Raw genomic sequence first — 19,375 nt, 5'->3', positions numbered from 1 at the left:
GTGTACGTTTGCATTTATTATTTTGCTAATTTAAAAAAAAAAAAGAAGGTGCAATTAATCAACTAAAAACCTTTAGAAATGCTAAAGCCTAACCACAATGGTGATCATAAAAGAAAAAAAAGACCTAAAAAAAGGCGTTAAAGAAAAACAACAAAAACCAGACAAAAAGGGGAGGAAACTCAATAATGAATTGGACCCTATGGGACCGAATCACTAAGACTGGTGTTGCATATGCATTGTGCTACAACTGTGACTTTGTAAAGCGTTTCCCAGCAGGAAAGCTTTGATGAATCGATCCTTAATACTGTCTTGTCTTGTGCATGGGGTCAGAAAGATTGCATCAACTTCAATAAGAGCTGCACCCCACTTAATGAGTGGTCCATCCTACTTCACTTCACCTTGGATAAATAAAGACCCTTATACAAACTGCCAGACTTGATGAATCGGGGTGAATGAATCAGTGTGGAAAATAAGACTTCGGATTTTGGCTTGGTGATGGCACAGCCCTGTGTCAGTCTGTTGTGACTCGTTCACGGGTGTGAGCAGTTGTGATGTGACGCTCATTGGAGGCCCAACCTCACCTGCCCATACAATCTGCTGATGGTCGCTCAGATTAGAAATCTGCTGTGTGCATATACCTTGAAGGTGCATTTCATTGATCCGCCCTCGGCCATTAACCAACACCGATACAATACATACATGTTGATGGGCGCTCGTTTACTGTCCTGTTTCTACAGGATGAGGAACACCGATGGGAGCAGAGTGGTCGTTTCCACTGTCGTGTATCATGTTATTCACTATCCTGTTTACATGGGTCCATGTGCTTCTGATATAAATGATCATTACCTGACAGATGCATGTCTTTGATGTGTTTACACGGGCTGCCAGCTTTGGACTATTCATTCACCAATTCTCAGCCCCTTTAAAGCACAATAAGGGTTTGTTCTCATAGAAAATATTCTCTATACCTGAAGCACAGCGCGGGAAGAATAACAATACTTTGCTTTCCATGTGCAGGAAATAGCTTTATTAGGAAAGGCTTTCTCCTGGTATGTACTTTACAAGACAAAGTTCAAAGTGACTAGATAAGATAAGGTTGCTGGTGAGTGAGTGATCTGAAGTGGTCACTTGCTAACATTTCATTACCAGTGGGGCCAGAACAATCAATCCCGTACAGCAGATTGTCAGCAGCATGCAGGAGGATGCCCTGCCCGCAATCATCAGCCCACATATGTGGGTTACTCCTTCATCGCCCCATGTAAACATGGACAAGCCAACACTTGAGAGAGCGTCTTCTCAGGCTGTGTTCACACATTGTGGCTGAGAGCAGCCAAGCGTGACCACAAGGTGATCGCAGCCTAACGAATGCCCTGGCCCTTGTCTAAGGGCTTTCACCAATTATAATCCTATTAAAAAGCAGTCCGTCTATATTAATGTATATTTTGTCATGTCAAATAATTTATACAGTAATATTTAAAGAGGAGCTAACGTGCAGCTTTTTATGCGTGAACAAGTAGGGGTATGTTCACACCTACGTTGTTTTTGGTGTTATTTCTATTTTTCTGCTTTTATAAATTAACAGGAGTACCAGATCCTTCATATGACCAACACAGACGGTACCTGCAGACCCACATGACTTCAGTGGGACCCCCCCCAAACCTGGGTTCTGATATAGGGTCCTTAATTTCTTCAGGCAAAATTGTGCAGAATGCTGGGCTGGCTTGTTGGTCGGATCTGCGATGGAAGCTGTTAGATGTAAGCAGCCCCCATCTGTAATGTGCGGGCAGTTGTCACCACCTCAGGCATTGTTGCCTTTAGTGTAAGTGAAAAAAACTTGTTCACCTTGTCGCTGGTGGGATAGCTTTTGTACTATTTTGATCAAAAAACATGTTACTAATAACCCTATTGTATTTAAATGCATTTGCTTTTTGTTTATTTACAGCGTTTGTTCATTTTGCTTCTTGAAGGTTTTTCTGATTCATGGCCATTGTGAAACATGCATTTATCTGCTGCATGTATACCATCTTAAACCAAGCTCAAATTGTGTTTTTTTCTTTAGTGTAAGTGGTAGTTTTCTGAGCAGTGTGGCACCTTATGAAAGATCTTATTGGGCCTGCAATGACTCTTGGCTTACGTATTACACATTGTCACAGCGTCACCTGATTTATTAAGAATAATCTTTTTTTTTCCCTTTTAGACATTGAGACCTTGCAATCGCCACGAGGAGTTAACATTTATTCATAGCCTTCAACTACTGAAATTAAAGTTCTGGTGGAAGTTTGCAGTGTGTTGGCCGCTACCGTATCCTGTATAAGTCAGGATCTAGATGGAGACGTAAGATATCATGACACAGTATTCAGCGGAAGATGCAACCCTCCTATAAAGAGGTGAGTGCTCAGGTTTCACCCTGCTGCAGGCGGTAATAGTAATGTCACTTATTAAATGTAATTTCTCTATTTCAGCTCAATATCCTTTATAACAAAGAGCAAAAGATGACAATAGTTTAGAATATCCAGTCTTCTCATCTGAGCAAAGGATTGTGTGTATGTATATAGTTGCACTTCTGGCAATGAATGTGGTAAAGAATAGATATGATTATGCTGTCATACAGTGAGCAGGGTAATATTCTGTGTGTGTATGTATATACAGTGTTTTGCAAAAGTATTAACCCCCCTTTGGCATTTCTTGTGTTTTGCTACATCACAACCTGGAATTTCACTTTTTTTTTTTTTTTGGGAGGGTTTGCATCAGCTCATGTAAATAACATGCCTACAACTGTGAACAACAAATTGGACAAAATAACTGAAAACTTCAGTGTGCACAACTAATCACCCCCCCCCCTAAAGTCAGTACTTTTTAGAGCCTCCTTTTGTAGCAATTACAGCTGCAAGTCGCAGCAATCTTCAAGACTCACCACAGTTTCTCAATTAGATTAAGGTCTGAGCTTTGAGTAGGCCACTCCAAAACATGTACACACTTCCCCTTCAGCCTCTCGAGTGTTGCTTTAGCAGTATGCTTTTGGTCATTGTCTAGTTGGAAGGTGAACCTCCTTCCCAGTCTCAATTCACTGACAGACTGAAATTGGTTTTGCACAAGAGTATATCTGTATTTTGCACAATCCACCTTCCCCTCAACTCGGGACTATTTTCCCTGTCTCTGCTGCCGAAAAACATCCGCACAGCATGATGCTGCCACCACCATGTTTTACTGTGGGGATGGTGTTCTTGGGGTGATGATCTATGTTGGTTTGGCCCCTAACAAAGTGTTTGTTTACATTGGTGGCCAAAAAGTTCAATTGTGGCCTCATCTGACCACAGCACCTTCCTCCATACATTTGAGGAGTCTCCCGCATATCTTTTGGCAAACTCAAAACGAGCCTTAAAATTTTTGTTTGTAAGTAAAGACTTTTTCTGCCCACTCTTCCATAAAGGCCACCTAAATGTAGTGTGCGACTTATTCTGGTCGTATGCAAAGATACTCCAGTCTCTGCTTGGGAACACTACAGCTTCTTCACGGTTATGTTTGGTCTCTGTGCTGCCTCTCCGATTAATGCCCTCCTTGCCTGGGCGGAGAGTTTTGGTGGACGGCCCTCTCTTGGTAGGTTTGTTGTGGTACCATGTTCTTTCCATTTGATAATGGGATTGACGGTGCTCTGGGTATCATCAGTGATTAGGATATTTTTTTATAACCCAGCTCTGACTTGTACTTCTCAACAACTTTGTCCCTGACTTGTTTGGAGATCTCCGTGGTCTTCATGGTGTTTGGTTAGTGCTGCCTCTTGTTAATGGTGTTGCAGCCTCTGTGGCCTTTCAGAAAAGGTAAAGTGTATATATGCACAGACATGTGACATTAGATTGCTCACAGGTGGACGTCCTGTCACTAAGCATGGGACTAATGAGGGGAATTGCTTGCACTACAAATGTTTAGGGGCTTCATAGCAAAAGGGGTGAATACATATGCACATGACAATTTTTAGTTATTTGATCCAATAAATTAAATTTATGCCTATATTTTTCTCACTTCACCAACTTAGACTGTTTTAGTGCTGATACATCACACATCAGATTCCAAAAATATTTAAACACAGATTGTAATGTAATAAAATAGGTGAAAAGCCAAGAGGGGTGTGTGTATGTGAATATGTATTCATGGCATTTAATATGGTTTGCACAGATATGCTTTTACAGTCATACACTGGCAGGGTAGTATTCCATATATATGTGTGTACAACCCCTGGCAAAAATTATGGAGTCACCGGGCTTGGAGGATGTTCATTCAGTTGTTTAACCCCTTAATAACATCTGACGTACTAATACGCGTCTGTGCCCTGGGACTTAAGAGCCAGACCCGTATTAGTACGTCATGGCGATCGCGCGCGCACACAGGCTGTGCGGGCGCGATCGTCGCCGGGTGTCAGCTGATTGTCACAGCTGACACCCGGTACTATGTGCAGGGAGCGGTCACGCACCGCTCCCAGCACATTAACCCCCGCGATGCTGCGATCGAAGTCGATCGAAGTCGATTGCGGGGGCAAGGGGAGGTGATCGCAGATACTCACCTCCTCTTCCGGCTTCCAGCGCAGTCTGCAAAGGCTTCCCGGGTGTTGCCATGACGACCCGATGTCGTCATGACAACATCCGGGTCACCAGAGAGCAGGAAGATTGCTTGGACATGCGCAGTGCATCTCCAAGCAATCTTCACACTGTGCACTTCTGACAGCCTTCATGGCATAGGGATGGTGCTCCATTCCTGTGCCATGCAGGCGATCAGAAAAAAAAAAGTGAAAGTCCCAGAGTGGGACAAAGTAATAAAGTGTATAAACTGTGTGAAAGTGGAAAAAAAAAAAAAAAAAAAAAAAAATGTGCAAAAATATTATAAAAAAATAAAAAAAATAATACACCAAAAATAAAAATATAATGTACCCATCAATAAATATTATTATAAAAAAAATAAAAAAAAAAACAATAAAAGTACACATATTTGGTATCGCCGCGTCCGGAACAACCTGACCTATAAAACTGTCCCACTAGTTAACCCCTTCAGTGAACACGGTAAAAAAAAAAAAAAAAAAAACCAAGCAAAAAACAATGCTTTATCACCATACCGCCAAACAAAAAGTGGAATAACACGCGATCAAAAAGACGCATATAAATAAAAATGATACCGCTGAAAACGTCATCTCGTCCCGCAAAAAACAAGCCGCCATATAGCTCCATCAGCCGGAAAAATAAAAAAGTTATAGCTCTCAGAATAAAGCGATACTAAAAAATATTTTTTTCTATAAAATAGCTTTTATTGTGTATAAGCGCCAAAACATAGAAAAATTATACAAATGTGGTACCGCTGTAAACGTACTGACCCGAAGAGTAAAGCTGCCTCATCAATTTTACCACACGCGGAACAGAATAAAAAAAAAAAAAAAAAAAAAAACAATTCCTGAATTGTTGGTTTTTGTTTATTCTGCCTCCCAAAAATCGGAATAGAAAGCGATCAAAAAATGTCACGTGCCTGAAAATGGCACCAATAACAACGTCAAGTCATCCCGCAAAAAACGAGCCGTCACATGACTGTCTGCCAAAATTTGGAAAAATTATAGCTCTCAAAATATGGCGATGCAAAAACTAGATTTTACAAAAAATGCGTCTTTTAGTGTGTGACAGCTGTCAGTCATAAAAACCCCATATGATTCTGGCATTGCTGTAATCACACCGACCCGAAGAATAAAGTCGTCTAATCACTTATACCGCACAAGGAACGGCGTCAAAAATAAACTCTTGAGTTAGGATTGGGCTAGGGTTAGGGTTGTGCTGGGGCTAGGGTTGTGCTGGGGCTAGGGTTGTGCTGGGGCTAGGGTTGTGCTGGGGCTAGGGTTGTGCTAGGGTTAGGGCTGGGGTTGGGATTTTTTTCAAAAGTAAGAAAAAAAGATGACGATATGGCGACTAGTGTTGAGAGCAAGTGCTCGCTACTTGAGTTTGCATCGGGTGCTCTGGTATGCATTTAGTATCGTGGGTATTTGAGTGACATGCTCGAGTCTCTGCCCCATATGCTTCGCGGCCAAAAAACTTTACGGGGATTGCCTGCCATGCACGAGCGATCCCCGCATGTTTTTTTTTGGGTGTCTAATAACCGTGAAACATGCGGAGCAGGGACTCGAGCATGTCACTCGAGCACACGCTGTACATGGTGCATACCTGAGTACCCGATGCAAACTCAAGTAGCGAGCACTTGCGCTCAAGAATAATGAAAACTTATTCAATATGATGACCTAATGTAAACAAATAATGTGCCGTACCTCTGGGTTCAAAATGTTCACTATACACCTTAATAAAATCTTTGAGGGGTATAGTTTCCAAAATGGGGACACTTGTGGGGGAGCTCCACTGTTTAGGCACATCACGGGCTCTCCAAACGCGACATGGTGTCCGCTAACAAATTGAATGGAAAATCGGCTCAAATTGTTAGCGGACGCCATGTTGCGTTTGGAGAGCCCCTGTGTGTCCAAACATTGGAGCTCCCCCATAAGTGACCCCATTTTGGAAACTAGACCCCCCAAGGCACCTATCTAGATGCATAGTGAGCACTTAGAACCCCCAGGTGCTTCACAAATTGATTCGTAAAAATGAAAAAGTGAAAATAAAACACTTTTTCATTTTTATGAATCAATTTGTGAAGCACCTGGGGTTCCAAGTGCTCACTATGCATCTAGATAGGTGCCTTGGGGGGTCTAGTTTCCAAAATGGGGTCACTTGTGGGGGAGCTCCAATGTTTGGGCACACAGGGACTCTCTAAATGCAACATGGTATCCGCTAACAAATTGAATGGAAAATCGGCTCAAATTGTTAGCGGACACCACATTGCGTTTGGAGAGCCCCTCTGTGCCCAAACTTTGGAGCTCCCCCACAAGTGACCCCATTTTGGAAACTAGACCCCCCAAGGCACCTTTCTAGATGCATAGTGAGCACTTGGATCCCCCAGGTGCTTCACAAATTGATTCGTAAAAATGAAAAAGTGAAAAAAAAAACACTTTTTCATTTTTATGAATCAATTTGTGAAGCACCTGGGGTTCCAAGTGCTCACTATGAATCTAGATAGGTGCCTTGGGGGGTCTAGTTTCCAAAATGGGGTCACTTGTGCGGGAGCTCCAATGTTTGGGCACACAGGGACTCTCTAAATGCAACATGGTATCCGCTAACAAATTAAATGGAAAATCGGCTCAAATTGTTAGCGGACACCACATTGCGTTTGGAGAGCCCCTCTGTGCCCAAACTTTGGAGCTCCCCCACAAGTGACCCCATTTTGGAAACTAGACCCCCCAAGGCACCTTTCTAGATGCATAGTGAGCACTTGGAACCCCCAGGTGCTTCACAAATTGATTCGTAAAAATGAAAAAGTGAAAAAAAAAACACTTTTTCATTTTTATGAATCAATTTGTGAAGCACCTGGGGTTCCAAGTGCTCACTATGAATCTAGATAGGTGCCTTGGGGGGTCTAGTTTCCAAAATGGGGTCACTTGTGGGGGAGCTCCAATGTTTGGGCACACAGGGACTCTCCAAATGCAACATGATATCCGCTAACAAATTGTCGGCTCAAATTGTTAGCGGATATCATGTTGCATTTGGAGAGTCCCTGTGTGCCCAAACATTGGAGCTCCTCCACAAGTGACCCCATTTTGGAAACTAGACCCCCCAAGGCACCTATCTAGATGCATAGTGAGCACTTGGAACCCCTAGGTGCTTCACAAATTAATTCGTAAAAATGAAAAAGTGTTTTTGTTTTTCACTTTTTCATTATTACGAATCAATTTGTGAAGCACCTGGGGGTTCCAAGTGCTCACTATGCATCTAGAAAGGTGCCTTGGGGGGTCTAGTTTCCAAAATGGGGTCACTTGTGGGGGAGCTCCAAAGTTTGGGCACAGAGGGGCTCTCCAAACGCAATGTGGCGTCCGCTAACAATTTGAGCCGATTTTCCATTCAATTTGTTAGCGGATACCATGTTGCATTTAGAGAGTCCCTGTGTGCCCAAACATTGGAGCTCTCCCACAAGTGACCCCATTTTTGAAACTAGACCCCCCAAGGCACCTATCTAGATGCATAGTGAGCAGTTGGAACCCCCAGGTGCTTCACAAATTGATTCATAAAAATGAAAAAGTGTTTTTTTTTTCACTTTTTCATTGTTACGAATCAATTTGTGAAGCACCTGGGGGTTCCAAGTGCTCACTATGCATCTAGATAGGTGCCTTGGGGGGTCTAGTTTCCAAAATGGGGTCACTTGTGGGGGAGCTCCAATGTTTGGGCACACAGCAGCTCTCCAAACGCAACATGGTGTCGCTAACAATTTGAGCCAATTTTGCGTTAAATTTGTTAGCGGACACCATGTTGCATTTAGAGAGCCGCTGTGTGCCCAAATATTGGAGCTCCCCCACAAGTGACCCCATTTTGGAAACTAGACCACCCAAGGCACCTATCTAGATGCATAGTGAGCACTTGGAACCCTCAGGTGCTTCACAAATTGATTCATACAAATGAAAAAGTGTTTTTTTTTTCACTTTTTCATTGTTACGAATCAATTTGTGAAGCACCTGGGGGTTCCAAGTGCTCACTATGCATCTAGATAGGTGCCTTGGGGGGTCTAGTTTCCAAAATGGGGTCACTTGTGGGGGAGCTCCAATGTTTGGGCACACAGGGACTCTCTAAATGCAACATGGTGTCCTCTAACAAATTTAACGGAAAATCGGCTCAAATTGTTAGCGACACCATGTTGCGTTTGGAGAGCCGCTGTGTGCCCAAACATTGGAGCTCCCCCACAAGTGACCCCATTTTGGAAACTAGACCCCCCAAGGCACCTATCTAGATGCATTGTGAGCACTTGGAACACTCAGGTGCTTCACAAATTGATTCATAAAAATGAAAAAGTGTTTTTTTTTTTTCACTTTTTCATTGTTACGAATCAATTTGTGAAGCACCTGGGGGTTCCAAGTGCTCACTATGCATCTAGAAAGGTGCCTTGGGGGGTCTAGTTTCCAAAATGGGGTCACTTGTGGGGGAGCTCCAAAGTTTGGGCACACATGGGCTCTCCAAACACAACATGGCGTCCGCTAATTATTCAAGCAAATTTTACAATCAAAAAGTCAAATAGCGCTCCTTCCCTTCCGAGCCCTGCCGTGCGCCCAAACAGTATTTTTTCCCCAAATATTGGGTATCTGCGTGCCCAGGGGAAATTGCACAACAAATTTTGGGGTCCATTTTTTCTTGTTACCCCTGTGAAAATAAAAAAAATTGGGTCTAAATTAACATTTTTGTGAAAAAAGTTAAATGTTCATTTTTTTCTTCCACATTCAAAAAATTCCTGTGAAGCACCTGAAGGGTTAATAAAGTTCTTGAATGTGGTTTTGAGCACCTTGAGGGGTGCAGTTTTTAGAATGGTGTCACTTTTGGGTATTTTCTGTCATAAAGACCTCTCAAAGTGACTTCAAATGTGATGTGGTCCCTAAAAAAATGGTTTTGTAAATTTTGTTGGAAAAATGAGAAATCGCTGGTCAACTTTTAACCCTTATAGCTCCCTAACAAAAAAAAATTTTGGTTCCAAAATTGTGCTGATGTAAAGTAGACATGTGGGAAATGTTATTTATTAACTCTTTTGTGTGACATATCGCTCTGATTTCAGGGCTTAAAAATTCAAATTTTGAAAATTGCAAAATTTTCAAAATTTTCGCCAAATTTCCGTTTTTTTCACAAATAAACGCAAGTGATATCGAAGAAATTTTTCCACAATCATGAAGTACAATATGTCACGAAAAAACAATCTCAGAATCAGGGGGATCCGTTGAAGCGTTCGAGAGTAATTACCTCATAAAGTGACAGTGGTCAGAATTGTAAAAATTGGCCCGGTCATTAACGTGCAAACCACCCGCGGGGCTTAAGGGGTTAATGTTGTTGAAAAAAAGCAGATCACAGACATGGCACAAAACTAAAGTCATTTCAAATGGCAACTTTATGACTTTAAGAAACACTAAGGCTGCGTGCCCACTATGCGGTTTTCAATCATTTTTGCCACGGAATTTCAGCAGCGAAAACGCTTAAAAACCGCATGGTAATACGTGCCCCATGTTCCCCAATGATGATCCGCATGTGCTGTACACATGCTGCGGAAATTTCCGCTGCGGATTATCACTGAGGAAAAATCCGCAGCATGTCCATTAATTTTGCAGACACGCAGTGTAATCGCCGCCATTAACTTGCATTGGACCACGTGACATCCGCATCACTGCATCTGCACAAGCGGATATCACACGGTTCAATATGCGGGTGGTACCCAGGTCTGCAGAAGAAGAGACTCTCCTCCATACCTGGGTACCATAGAAACTGTAAAAAAAAGAAAAAAAGTAAAATAAAAAATAAACATTTATACTTGCCTTCCGATGTCCTCCCGGTGTTTTCTCCCCTCCGTCTGGTCTGCTGTATGGGTCGCGGTGTTGTGAAGGACCTGCCATGACGTTATTGAGTCATGTGACCTGACACGTGACTCATTGACGTCACCGCAGGTCCTTCACACCACCGTGAGCCACCCAAAACACCGGATGGAGCGGAGAAAACACCGGGAGGACATCGGAAGGTAAGTATAATCTTTATTTTTTATTTTTTACCATTCTTATTCTTTTTTTTTCTTTTTTTTTTTTAACTATTTCTTGGTCACACTATATAAATCCATGCCGGTTGCATGGATTTATATAGTGTGAACAAGTTGTCAAGCACTTTTCCAAGTGATGCTAAAATCGCTTGGGAAAAGCGCTTGATAACCCGCATGCAAAAACGCTTGACAAACGCTTCTACCTGGCGGGAAAAACGCATGTAAAATCCGCATGCGTTTTTCCTGCCAGGGAGAAGCGGAAAAAATATGCAGCATTTCTGCATCGTGGGCACATAGCCTTACAGAAATCAAGATAAAAAATGTGGTACTCAGTAAGGGTAATTTTTTTCAGACCAAGCAGAGGGAAAAAATTATGGAATCACTTAATTCTGAGGAAAAAAATATGGAATTATGAGAAACAAACACACAAAAGAACACTCCAATACATCACTAGTATTTTGTTGCACCACCTCTAGCATTAATAACAGCTTGCAGTCTCTGAGGCATGGACTTAATGAGTGACAAACAGTACTCTTCATCAATCTGGCTCCAACTTTCTCTGATTGCTGTTGCCAGATCAGCTTTGCAGGTTGGAGCCTTGTCATGGACCATTTTCTTCAACTTCCACCAAAGATTTTCAATTGGATTGAGATCCGGACTATTTGCAGGCCATGACATTGACCTTATGTGTCTTCTTTCAGGGAATGTTTTCACAGTTTTTGCTCTATGGCAGGATGCATTATCATCTTGAAAAATGAAGTCATCATCCCCAAATATCCTTTCAATTGATGGGATAAGAAAACTGTCCAAAATATCAATGTAAACTTGGGCCTTTATTGAAGATGTAATGACAGCCATCTCCCCAGTGCCTTTATCTGACATGCAGCCCCATATCATCAATGACTGTGGAAATTTGCATGTTCTCTCATGCAGTCATCTATATAAATCTCATTGGAACGGCACCAAACAAAAGTTCCAGCATCATCACCTTGCCCAATGCAGATTCACGATTCATCACTGAATGACTTTCATCCAGTCATCCACAGTCCACGATTGCTTTTCCTTAGCCCATTGTAACCTTGTTTTTTTCTGTTTAGGTGTTAATGATGGCTTATGTTTAGCTTTTCTGTATGTAAATCCCATTTCCTTTAGGCGGTTTCTTACAGTTCGGTAACAGACATTGACTCCAGTTTCCTCCCATTTGTTCCTCATTTGTTTTGTTGTGCATTTCCTGTTTTGGAGACATATTGCTTTAAGTTTCCGGTTTTGACTCTTTGATGTCTTCCTTGGTCTACCAGTATGTTTGCCTTTATCAACCTTCCCATGTTGTTTGTATTTGGTCCAAATTTTAGACACAGCTGACTGAACAACCAACATCTTTTGCAACATTGCGTGATGATTTACCTTCTTTTAAGAGTTTGACAAATCCTCTTCTTTGTTTCAATTGACATCTCTCGTGTTGGAGCCATGATTCATGTCTGTCCACTTGGTGCAACAGCTCTCCAATGTGTGATCTCTCTTTTTTTAGATGCAGACTAACGAGCAGATTTAATTTGATGCAGGTGTTAGTTTTGGAAATGAAAATTTACAGGGTGATTCCACAATTTTTTCCTCAGAATTGAGTGATTCCATAATTTTTTCCCTCTGCTTGGTCTGAAAAAAATTACCCTTACTGAGTACCACATTTTTTATCTTGATTTCTTTGTGTTTCTTAAAGTCATAAAGTTGCCATTTGAAATGACTTTAGTTTTGTGCCATGTCTGTGATCTGCTTTTTTTCAACAACATTAAACAACTGAATGAACATCCTCCGAGCCCAGTGAATATTATATGCAATATTACCCTGCCACTATGACTGCAAAAGCATATCTATGCAAACCATATTCCATATGTACAAATATATATATTTATATAATATATATATATTTGTACATATGGAATATGGTTTGCACAGATATGCTTTTGCAGTCATACAGCAGCAGGGTAGTATTCCATATGATGTGGCCCTTTGCGCCTGGCTCCTCATTGACATTGAGGCAATCTGCTGTAAGCTAATTATAAACTGAGATGTAATAAGCTGCTGGGTGTAATCATTTACTTCTGGGTTTATTAAGGCCTTGTAGAATAAGCCCATATTTCCTCCCTGGGCTGTGCAGTGCTCGCTCTCTTCCTGCCTCTTCAGTTAACCCTTCATCACTTCTCCATTGTTAGAGATGATGGGATGCTGATTCTGTAGTGATTCCGGGGTGTAAGGATGATGGGGACCGTCTGTTGTACGGTCTTATGCCAAAAGGAACATTCATGTTATTCGTGCTGTTCGCTGGCGTAAAATGTTCTGCTAGTGATTTAGAAACCAAGTCTGGGCAGATTCCTCTGCTTTCATGACCTTTTATCTCTAATGTTCATGTTCCCCCAGTACTGCACAGTGAGGAGGTGATGATGGTGGGCGGCATTAGTCTCCTGACTTTGAGTCATTTTTATTGTGTTGAATTTAAGTATGTTTTCTCTGCAGATTCACACAACAGTACATTATTATGTATTCACATATAGTTGCTCCAGGTAAAGTGCTGCGATAGGCAGTAGGGTGGAGAGAGAAGTGGCTGTGTATGCTGCTCAGGGGAAATAACTGAAGGTCCAGATATGTGCTAGAATGGGTGAGAATAAAGATGGACATTTTATAAAATGACTTAAAGGGATTTTTCATGTTTGGCACAAAAGTCTGCAGTTGCTCATGTGACTGCAGACTTGTGAATCTTCACATTGCGTACAGTTCGCACTGTTAGGATTTTCTGATGCCTTTCGTGAGCAGTCTTGTGACTGCAAGTTTGCTGTATGCATACTCCTGGCCTTACTCCGACTATGTGTACGCAGTCTCGCTCAATACAAATGAATTGCGTGAGGCTGTGACATCTAACCAGATGGTGGCCGTAAGTATGTGTATCGCAAACTTGTGTCTCTGCACCTGAAAATCCTGACAGCACACCCTACGCGCGATGTGAGAAGTTACTAGTCTGCAGTCACATGGGGATTGCAGACTTCAATGCCAATCCTGTGAAACACATTTAAAGAGCAGCCATTGCTTGTTTTATTTTTCAAAACTTGGCAAAAGAGAGCAGATTCCAGCGGAAAAAATAGTAAATAAAATCTATTTATTAGAAAAAGGTATTGCCATAGCCTTTTTAACATGTCCAGCAGGCACACTGACAAACCATGAGGCTTCATAAAGCTGAAACGCATTGGTTTGTCAGTGTGCCTGCTGGACATGTTAAAAAGGCTATGGCAATACCTTTTTCTAATAAATAGATTTTATTTACCATTTTTTCCACTGGAATCTTCTCTTTTCTCTATGTGATGCCTGGTTGGATCCCAGACCACTCCGTGCGGAATCATCACCTGTGTCCAGTCTTCACATCTCCAGTGAGCGGACTCTCCCTCCCCTCTCACCTTCTACTTGCAGTACGTTTTTCAGAACTAGTACACAAGAAAATACATTTTGTGTTATCATATCAGAGAAATCTGCTTCTTTCTCCTCCTGAAGAACTGTTTGGGGGACAAAAACACGCACACACATTGAAAGGCAGCAGTATGCTCTCACCTGGTGGTGTGAAGGAGCCACACCTGTAGATGCATGTAACTGCTGCTGCAGTCCCATGGCTTTAGGAAAAAAACTTCTTCCAGATGAATAATAGTAGACAAGGACCATAACAAGTTGGACGGGCTGCGCTGCAGTAAATGAGAAGCTTTTGTGTTCCAAAATAGTTCTTTATTCATCCAATGCATTTTGGCGCTGGACCGGCGCCTTTCTCGATGTTAGAAACACACTTGATAGTTGATCGGGACAAAATTATTTTGGATCACAAAAGGCTCCTGATTTACTGCAGCGCAGCCCGTTTAACGTGATATTGTCCTCCTCTACTATCTTTTCCCTCCTGGACTGATTCGTGATTATTCATTCCAAACTTCTCAATTCATGGATATAATCTGTCTTCATTAAATATATACCTTCCCATTAAGGAGATAGGAGATGACAGCTGGTGCTCATAAAGTTCTATCAAGAACTGTCAGTGACATTTCAGGGGAACTTGCAGAATGTCTGTCTGCTGCTCTTGTCATCACCTACCTCAGTAATGGGAAAATCTGTCTTCACTGAATACACATTTTACGAATTTGGTCATGAACTGAGAGTGAATGATCAGTCCGAGAGGAGAAAGAAGCAGATCTCTCTGATAAGATATATTACACAGTTGCTGATTTTCCTGTGTGCTATTGACTTATGAAATAAAAATAATAAAAGTTAAAATGCCGGTTACTCTTAACCCTCAATGTTAGTGTAATTTAGGCATCAGAGTTTTGCAATGATGTACTTTACTGGTCAAAAGTTGGGACACCTGTTCATTCAATGGTTTTCCTTGTTTTTATTGGAATATGCTATGTAGATTCAGACTAAAGGCAGCAACACCATGAAGGGATACATATGAAATAAGGAAAAAAGAAACATATGTGAAACAACCCAGAATGTGTTAGACATTAGATACCTCAAAGTACCCCCCTTTTCCACTGATGACCGTTGGCAGTCTCTTAAGAAGCTTAATCAGTTTGTCACCTGGAATGGCTTCCAGTGAACAGTTACGCCCCGTCAAGAGTTCAAATATGGATTCCGTGGCCTTCAAAAGGTGTTTGCAACCATCTTGTGGGTTTTGCAAAGGCAGTGCTGGCGCACAGTTCATGCAGTGCTGGCGCACAGTTCATGCAGTGCTGGCGCACAGTTCATGCAGTGCTGGCGCACAGTTCATGCAGTGCTGGCGCACAGTTCATGCAACTGTTCTAAGCCAGAATACGGCAACAACCACTTCACTAAAAGACAAACGACAGTCCATCATTACTTTACTTTAAGACATGAAGGTCAATTAGTCTGGAAAACTGCTAGAACCTCAAGTGAAGTCTTGAAAACCATCAATCACAATGATAAAACTGGTTCTCATGATTACAGGCTTAGGATAGGAAAACCAAGAATTACTTCTGCTGCATAGGATAAGTTCATCAGACTTACCAGCATCACAAACTGCACCTTGGATAACAGCCCTAATAATAAATGATGCACACACACCAATTTGTAGACACATCTCAACATCAGCTGTTCAAAGGAGACTGCAAAAAGCAGGACTTTATGATTATATTTTTGCAGCCATACTAAAACTGCGGACATCAAACAAGAAACACAAGGTCTGGAGAATAGATCAGTGAAAATCTGCACTGTAGTCTGATGTGTGGTGCCCACTATGCAGCATGGAGGGACAGGTGTGATGGTGTGGGGGTGCTTTGGTGACACTTGTGCCTTGAATTTTTAATAAATCACCAAGTGTGCTGCATGGCTCCCACAGCATTCTGTTACCACATGCCATCCTGTTACGAATCATTGTTCCGTGCTCCCACCTGGTAATTGAGCAGGTCCAGTATGGCACATCTTCGGTCGCATGCCAGCTATTGTCCTGACCCGGGAGGCAGAGTTACCACACGTGCAGGGAATCTGTCGCCGTCTGGTGTGGCTTCTAGTTCTGGTGTTGTGGGATGTGTGAGTACGTGAGACTCCTTGTCCCTCACTGATTTCTCTGCCCAGGGTAGATGGGACGATGTCTTCCCTGGTTGCCAAGCAACGCAGGATGTTGCTTTGTTTGACAATGAGCAATGGTGGGATTTTGTTCAGTCTGAGGTTGAAGCTAGCAGGGAGCGGCTTTCTGGGGATGATTGAGAAGTAGGCAAACACCTGATTTTTAGGCCGGCTATATAATCCTGCTCCCTGCTCAATACTTTGCTGTTTATTGCAGTTTCCATGTGCTTGGTGGTTTTGTGGTGTTAACATTAGATTTTGTTATTTGAGAAGGGTTTTCTCATTTTCCTTTTTTGGGTATGCTTTCTGGGGTTCCAGCAGAGGTATTCACTTGGTCCTAGACGGAGCTCCAGCCGCATCACCAGTTGCCAGCTGTCTGGCGACAGCGGGCCTGGGAAGGGGTCTGCTAAAAGTCCCCCTTCCATTTCATGGGAGCTGGGTGAAGAGTATTCATGGCCCTCAAGGGCTCTCCTAGTTGGGCAGCTTGTGCCAAGTGTGTTTGTGGCTGCGCCTTTGCTGGTTCGGTGCCAGTCTTTTGGGTCCCTTTTTAGAAGCGCATAACACATCCCATCTGGTTGGTTCTTAATAGTACCATTTGTGTTGCTGCTTCTGATGACATGTCCTCCACAATCGCCGAACTACAACCCAACTGAGATGGTTTGGATTGAGTTGGACTCAAAGTGAAGGCAAAGCAGCAAACAAGTGCTCAGCTCCTCTGGAATCTCCTGCAGTGTTGAAAAGTCATTCCAAGTGACTGCCTGATGAAGCTGAATGAGATGATGTAAAAGGGGGTAAATTGAGTAATCTGAGGTTTAGGTTTAATACATACTCTGGTTTGTTTCACGCTTTTTCTTTACTCATTGGTTCCATACATGTTTCTTCATGTTTTCTTTTTGCCTTATGTCTGTATCTACAATGTAATCATTCCCAGAAGAACATGGAAAACCATTCCGTGAACAGGTGTGTCCAAAGTTTTGACCAGTTCTGTTTGTCTGGGTGGAGGGGAGAAATAAGAGTCAAGCAACTGGTCCAATTCTTTATTCCTGCGGAGGATAAGCTGCTTCCATACAGATTACGTGACCTAGCAGCAGTTTATTACGCTCTGACATTGAAAGAACATGCAGCCGACCGCTTTCCAAGGTGTATGGCCAGCTACTGTGTAGGGTGCAAAAGAGGCAAGACTATTAGATCATTGTTCTTTACGTGCTCTAATGAACACTATTAAATTGGACCTAATGTGTATGTGAGAAATAATTACATAGAGCTGGGTAGGTAGGGTGGACACTAGGGTCAAGGCCCCCGATACACATTAGAATACTGTCGTCCGAACCCACTGAAATCCACAGATTCAGCCGACAGTCTAATGTGCATGGGAGCCCCAGACAGCTGAATGTAGGGGGAGATGTTGGTCAGGCCTGTCTGATTTTAGACTGCTGCTGGCTTTGTTCTCCCGGAGATGAGCCGCTGGCAGACATGTCTAATGACTGCTCTCTAACGGAGAACACGAGCGCTCCTGTGTATGGCGGAGTCGGCCGAGATGGCTGCTGGCCGAATGATTGTCAGCCTTGTAAGGTGTAGGGCCTGCTTGCATGAGCCTAATGAACCTGTGTAAACATGGTGTCTAGAAGTGAGAAAAAAGTTCTTCCTTTGGCTGATGGCATCTTTTATGTGGCCTAAATGATAATTGTTGGTGGCTGAAGATGTCGCCATGTAAGCAGTGCATGTGCTGCCAGCAGCATACAGATGGATGGGGTTGTACAGTCCTGCTCATGATCGTTTGCCCTATACATTTCACATGGGCCCATGTAAAAACGAGTGCCAATAGACTGATCTCTTCAATTAGAAGGCGTAACTTGCAGACACCTTTAAGGGAGGAGGTAATGAGAAGAGGTGCTGTATTTGTGCTAATGCTGGGGGAAGGGAAACATTCTTTAGGGCATAGGAAGGGTCCTCCTGCTGGGCTGATGGGAGCGGAAATGCTATTACTCAGCCATGGAGAACTGTACCACTTGTGAAGGGTTTGGAGGAAGATGCAAGTCTTACATTGTAAGAGGTGAGAGCACGGACGGTGAAGTATAGGAATACTCCTATTTATAGCCTGTACTGTACGTCTGTCCTCTGCTGTGACCTTTATCTCATTATACACTGTATACTGTACTGTGACCCTGAAGAGGGAAGCGTGGCATTACAGGGATTAGCTATTACCCTCACGCCCGTTCTCGTACCCAGGTACTGGCCTGCCCTTACTTCTGGTAACAGAACATGAGGCCCATCACACTGATAATACATTGCACTGGTGCTATAGCTCTGCCTTCATAGGAACCCCTTCTGTAATGGTGTATTCAGCTGATTTCTAGTCCTGACGTTATAGGGTTAGTTGCAGCTAGCCATACATCTCTACTGTGTAATGATAATGGCCATGTAATAAGTGGCCAGGTCTCCAGCTCCAGGCAAATGGCAAGTGTCAGGCAGCACCTCACAACAAAGGAATTGATATGTAGTATGCAAGTATGCCAAAAAGAGGACGATCCCAATCCTCCATAAGATCCAAGAGTGAAGAGAGCGGCAGCTTCCACTGTAGCAAAAAAGTATCTTTATTATTGCATCACAAAATACTGAGAGATGTATGTGAGCTGATTATACGTAGGCTCGCAAAAGTGATCACCCCCCCCCTTGGCTTTTTACTTATTTTTTGTTACATTACAATCTGCCTTTTAAATATTTTTGTAATCTGATGTGTGATACATCAGCACTAAATAGTCGAAGTTGGTGAAGTGAGAAAAATCTAGGCATAAATTACATTTATGGGATCAAATAACTAAAAATTGGCATGTGCATATGTATTCACTAGTGTTGAGCGAGTATGTTCTGTTCCGAGTATGCTCGGGCCGAGCTCCGAGTAGTTACAGCTGCTCGGTGATATGGTTGAATCGCTCCCGTGTGCTTGATTTGCAACTGTTTGACAGCTTTATTACATTTGAGGAATGCAAAAGAAACAATCATTCCTCACATGTAATAAAGCTGTCAAACAGTCGCAAATCAAGCACACGGGAGCGATTCAACCATATCACCGAGCAGCTGTAACTACTCGGAGCTCGGCCTGAGCATACTCGGCGAAAGGGTTAACAGAACATACTCGCTC

General features: G+C 42.6%; 1 protein-coding gene across 9 annotated transcripts in view; it reads left to right on the top strand.

The window, feature by feature from the left end:
* Positions 1-19,375, top strand: part of LOC141172403 (epsin-1-like) — a 141,651-nt gene that overhangs the window by 32,604 nt on the left and 89,672 nt on the right. For 8 of the 9 annotated variants that reach the window (XM_073656576.1, XM_073656583.1, XM_073656580.1 and 5 more), the window contains exon 2: positions 2,198-2,387. The gene's annotated coding sequence lies outside the window, so the exon portion shown is untranslated. Of the gene's footprint in view, positions 1-1,582; positions 1,820-2,197; positions 2,388-19,375 lie in introns of all 9 variants that reach the window. The other variant, XM_073656577.1, reaches the window with a different exon arrangement.

This window comes from Phyllobates terribilis, unplaced genomic scaffold (genome assembly GCF_046119375.1).
Source record: "Phyllobates terribilis strain yellow unplaced genomic scaffold, ASM4611937v1 Scaffold_12__6_contigs__length_324123572, whole genome shotgun sequence".
Taxonomy (NCBI): domain Eukaryota; kingdom Metazoa; phylum Chordata; class Amphibia; order Anura; family Dendrobatidae; genus Phyllobates; species Phyllobates terribilis.
This window is presented reverse-complemented; position numbering and strand designations above follow the sequence as displayed.